We start from the raw sequence: 6000 nt of genomic DNA on the forward strand, positions 1-6000 counted from the left end.
GACTCTCTTCAAGACTTTGCAATGTGTACCATGCAGAGGTCAAAGTCTCTCCCCCATGTTCACATCCTACTGGCAACAAATACCTAAGGAATCAAGGTTAGACATGGAGTGGATTTTCCTTCAGTCTGCAGGGGACCTCAGCCTATTTTAAGTTTCACGCACTTGTTAAGTATTCCTGACTGAAATCAGAGGCCTAGTTGACAAGAGTCTTTGAAGATTCCTTCCAGTTCTAGGAATCCGGGTTTTAGCTCCGTCCCAGACAGTTCTTATAGTGAAAAAGTGAAATTTCTCTTCTATCTAATTCAGTCTTCTGCACATTTGCTACTGTTTTTTAGAAGCCAGAGGCGATTTACAAGAGAACTTGCAAAGCCATTTTGCCTGAACAAATTCTCCATCTGGTGATTCTCTGAACATTATTTTATATTTCTTAAAGGAAGAAATGAGGAATGGACTTAGAGGGCCACATGTTGATGTCTACCTGCCAAGAGACCTTACTCTGCCTACTCTCCAGGAACATTTGTACATTTACATTGAAAAACACTCTTTGGGCACAATTTCTCACTATTTCTTTGTTCCCAGGAATCTTAGGTCAGCAAAGTTGCCACTTGGGGCCCTATCCACATATATGTATTAGAATAGCTGAGATAGGAGAAATCTGAAAAAAAATAAAAATAAAAAGGAAGACTCTGCTTTTTTAGTTCATGAAACCCACACATAAGTTTGAGTGTTTTTAGTCAGTTGGGTGGTATCTGAGAACAGTGCAGCTGTTGAGACATCTCACATCACCTCTTCAGGAAAACAATGAGTGCAGGGAGCTTCTTGGCATTTAAATGGAAAAACAGGGTCTTCAGTTGTGGTCAGGTGGGGGATATGAGACCACGAGGACTCTGTTACTCTTTCTGAATACTTGAAATTTCCCAAACCTCCTCTCACAAAGTCACACCTTTGCCTCCCTCTCTCGTAGCCACATGGTCCTGACAGTATGCTTTGACCCTGTTGATTTCTCTGCTTTCCCCCAATTTCCTAAAGCCAGATGTGCCTCCCATCTGAAGATGGCTTTTCCTCCTTCATGTGCTGATTGCATCATTTTCTGTTTCTGTCCCTTTTCATAGAGATAGCATCTCCTGGTCAACCTGGTTTGCTTTCCAGCCATCTGTGCCTAGGAAAAGAGAAAAGGGCCCTGGTTCTGGCCTCTTCTCAGACATGCCTTTCTTAAGGCCACATTCTGGTTCTCATTCAGCTGATCTTCTTTGTGTTTCCACTCTTTAATTTGTCATTCCCCCTCTGTGACCCTGGCTGCTGTTCGACTTTGAATCTGGCGTTCTCTTTTACTGGCCTCCCACACTGTTAACTCTGGGGGCAAATATCTGGGCCAGGCTCATGTCAAAAGAGAGCCAGGGAGAAGAAAAAAGACGGATTGGATTACAAAAGGGTGTAAGGTTCACGGGGCTCAGGAAGTTGGAATTGCGGCACACTGCCTTAGCTGAGGAAGTAGTCCAAGTGCACTCATTCACTTATACATGTGTCATTTCTTCATCAATTCAACACCTCCCTGGAATAAACACCCTGTCTCTTAGTTGTCTCTTTTATGAGGTTGGTCGTGATTATTTCTGCACAGGAATCCTAAACTTACACAGCCTGCATCCAAGATTGATGTGAACTACCCCTTTTCTGAGCCAGAGACATGTGATTCAGGTACTCTTGTTCCTCACACTGTCCCTAGCAAAACACAGGGACCGGATCTAAGACACAGCGTGACAGATTTGAGACTCTCACTTAGGGGATCATAAAACATTCATCCATTCATTGATTCATCCAATCAGTCATTTAAATGACACTTATCGAGCAAGACAAGAACCTAGAATATGCCATCTAGTGTTGTTGGCACTCAGGAGACAGCAGTGACTAAAATAAAGTTCCTGGTCTCATGCAACTTACTTGTTAGAGAAGTATTTTGAGGGGAGACATACATATTCTTTCAGGGATTGGTGAATTCTACAAAGACAAATGAGGCAAAGAGAATAGAGAAAGGTATGGGAAGAGAAGTTCCATCATTAGGTGCAACGACAGGGAAAGCCTCTGTCACTAGCATGTCATTTGAATCAAGAAAATGTGGAAATGGATATCTAGAGGAGAGCCTTAGATAAAGGGAACAGGGAATCAGAAACCCTCAAGCAGAACAGCACTTGTCATATTAGAAAATAGCAAAAGTTGGAGTCATCTAATAGGTCTATTTCCTAAGAGCACCCCTAGATTTTTGCATTTCACCAAAAATAATACCTACATAATTATAAGCATTTATTTAGTCCTTATATTTCCCTCAAGGCAACATGAGATATAAAGCAGAGAATATGACAGCTTGGTTTACCCCCACATTCTGGTACTTCTTCAATATCTACTATATCTCAGGTACACCATAAATAGTAATCAAATGAATGAGTGGATGTCTGAATAAATTGCCCTATAAAATGAGATAATGCACATAAATATTTTGGCTCAGTGCCAGACATATACTATACATTGAATGGATTTCAGAGACAATATGTTGCTGCTGATGCAGGTGATGATGATGAACCCAGGAAAGAAGCACTTTGTTCTGAAGATGGAAAGACCGCTCTGGTCTGGTGTTAGCCTAGCCTATGCAACAAAGGGGTCACTTTGATGCTTCTTCTTGCATTTGGCTTGTTCTCTGTATGACTCCAGTGATAATAAGAAACGTGTCTACAATGACATAGACAGGTACAGTTTCTCTCAGTATCTGTGACGTATTGGTTCCAGGACCCCTGTGAATACTAAAATCCAAGGATGTTTGAGTCTCTTACATAAAATGATGCAGTATTTGAATAGAACCTACCTACTCCCTCATGCATATTTCAAATCATTTCTAGATTGCATATATTACCTAATAATATGTAAATGCTAGATAAATAAGAGTTATATTGTGTTGTTTAGGAAAGAATGACAAGAAAATAAAATCTAAGTCACTACAGATGCAATTTTTTTTTTAAAAAAAATATATTTTTAATTTGAAGTTGGTTGAATTCACAGAGATGGAACCCTCTAATAGGGAAGACCAACTATAATAACACCCGAAGAAGGCAGAATTATTTGACTCTTCATTGGCCATGCCCTTCTGAACAAGGAGCAAAGTCTTCAAAGGGGAAACAGTTGAAGGATGTAAAATTAAGATTACTGTCTCACTGAAGGATTAATAAAGAAGAACAAAGCTACTTGATGTAAGATCCACTCTTGGTCAGGTAGAGAATTAACAGATATTGTTTCAAAGGTCCAACCATCACAACTTTAAAAGTGTCACAAGAGCAGAAGTCCCACTATTGACATACAGGAGAATTTGCATCTTAGAACCAGAGACAAGGTCATGGTACATTTTGGGTCTGACTGTTAACAAATCAAGAAGTGATGATCAAATTGTGGGTATGTGGCAAGTTAGAGTTAGGAAGCACTGGAGAAGTTATTGCACAAAGCTCCATAAATCTTCATTTTGTAGATAAAGGGGTCCTGTTATTGGGCTGAAATGTCTTCCAGGTTCACCACAGCACAGCAAGGTATAAGACCAGATCTTCTCTCCCCAAGATCCATGATTCTTCAATCAATATCAGTAATCCCATGACTAGTATCCTACTTCCATTCTTACACTTTTATAACTGACTCTGCACCTAATAGCAAAGTGATCTTTGAAAACTGATCTGTACTTAAGAGGATCTCTAATGGTTTCTGATTGCAATTAAGATCCAAATTCCCTTAGTCATCTATAATATATCTGAACATATGTTGATGCCTGGCTCATAGTAGACATCAATAAATATTTGTTGAACAATAAATCAGTGGATGAACTTATTCTTCCTCCTAGTAAGATTAGCAATTGGTCGATCATGGTAAATCTGCAGGAATATTCATTTAATTTAAACATTTAATAAATATTTCTTCTAACATTAATGCACATGAGGCCATGAAAACTGACTAAATGTAGGGTGCTTGAATTCAACAATCAGATCCCAGTAATTTATTTAAACCTCATTGTCTAATAAATGGTACATTCTCTGGCTCAGTCTAATTAAGTCCGGATACTAATGATTTTGATGACTGTATGGAAAGAAAGTTTATAAAATCTAAAAGACAGGAAGGTGGGAGGCATAATAAATATAACAATCAACATTCAAAATTGTTCTGACAAGCTGGAATTCTGACCAAATGCCAATACGATGAAATTTAATAGGGATAAATGCAATGTCCTGCAAAAAAAAAAAAAAAAGTTCTAATAATTGATAGTATAAATACTGAATGGAAAGACTTGGCTTGGCAGAAATTCATGTAAAAAAAGATCTAGAGGATTTAACTGACCACACTTTAATAAGACCCATCAGTGTAAGACAGGTGTTTCAAAAAATAATGTTCACAGGTTGCACTGACTGAGGTCCTTTTTCTAAATCACAGCCAGTAATTGTCTTCCTAAGCTCTGTACCTTAGACCACATCTGGAATATTTTGTTCAGTTCTTGGGCCATTATTTTAAGAGGGAACACTTAATCCAGAGAAAGAAAACTAAGAGAGGGAAATTTTGGAAAGCAAATCATGTTCCAAAGGCTTGAAATACAAGATCATAATAATATTTTTAAGTTCTGCAAGACATTAGAAGGGATACATTTTTGCTGTTCTAGAAGTCAAAGCTTAGAATAATGGCTGTAAGTGGGTAGTAAATATCCTGATGACAAATTTTTGAATCAGTGAATGAATGATGTCAGGGAGGAAGGGAGCTTTTATTGCACGAGGGAGAAAAAATTTTGTGTACCTGAAATAGCCACCTGAATGAATTGGAACACATAATATGCTACGAGAGGTTGTTGCAACAACATAACAGCAGAGAACAGAACCCCAAAAGTCAGAGATGCTGAGTGATCCCCTGGGATCACTATCCTCAACCTTTAAACTAAACAAGGTGCTCCATGCTCATCTCACTCATTACACAAGATGGTCAACCCAAAGTTCCCTTTAGTGCCACAGCCAACAAATTCTCTATTTATGTGAGTATGTGTGTGTGTGTGTGTGTGTGTGTGTGTGTGTGTGTGTGTGTTTGTGGTATAATAAGTGACCTTAGAATTGAAATTGTTTCCTAAAGAACTTGAATTATCGTCCCCAAAAATAAAGAGTCAAATGCTATTCTGAAAAGAAAACTGCCTTCTTTGGTGATAATATATATATCAACACGATAAGAAGAATGAAACTGTTGAGGCAGTGTTGCACGATGCAGTCTTAAGATGTCATCATGGCTCTTAGTTACCATCTTCTTCTGGACAATTGCAGGAGTCAAGATCTGACTGATGAGTGGGTTGGTAGAAGGCCATTTCCCCTTGTTCCATGCTTGCATGGCTTCTACTGCTTAGTCAAAGCTATCAAAGGAGCATTATCAAAGCTAATAATTGATAGTATAAATACTGAATGGAAAGACTTGGCTTGGCAGAAATTCATGTAAAAAAAGATCTAGAGGATTTAACTGACCACACTTTAATAAGACCCATCAGTGTAAGACAGGTGTTTCAAAAAATAATGTTTTTTTGAGTCATATACAAATATGACTCTCTTTCTTATTTTTTCGTGGTGCTGAGAACAGTGACTAGTACTCAGGAAGTATTAAGTAAGTATTTATTAGAAGGAAGGAAGGAAGGAAGACTTGCTGAAGACAGAATGAGAAGTCTGTACAAATAAGCTGTCACCAATCAAAACTAATTTCTTGCATGACTTGCCTTTTCATCTTTGTTCAAATGTGATGAGAGTCAGTCCTTCCATTTTTCCATTCCTCATGGTTTTTTCAGTCTAAAATTTTCAGCTGAAAAGACCAAATCAAAGTTATCCATCTAAAATCTTCTATTGACTTCAAGAAACACCAACTGGAAACATGCAAGCAACGTTTGGCCCTGAGAATATTTAATCTATGAAATAACTCTTAATTCTACAGAATTTTCTGTGAAATTGTGGCCTTTTG

This window comes from Urocitellus parryii, unplaced genomic scaffold (genome assembly GCF_045843805.1).
Source record: "Urocitellus parryii isolate mUroPar1 unplaced genomic scaffold, mUroPar1.hap1 Scaffold_45, whole genome shotgun sequence".
Lineage (NCBI taxonomy): Eukaryota > Metazoa > Chordata > Mammalia > Rodentia > Sciuridae > Urocitellus > Urocitellus parryii.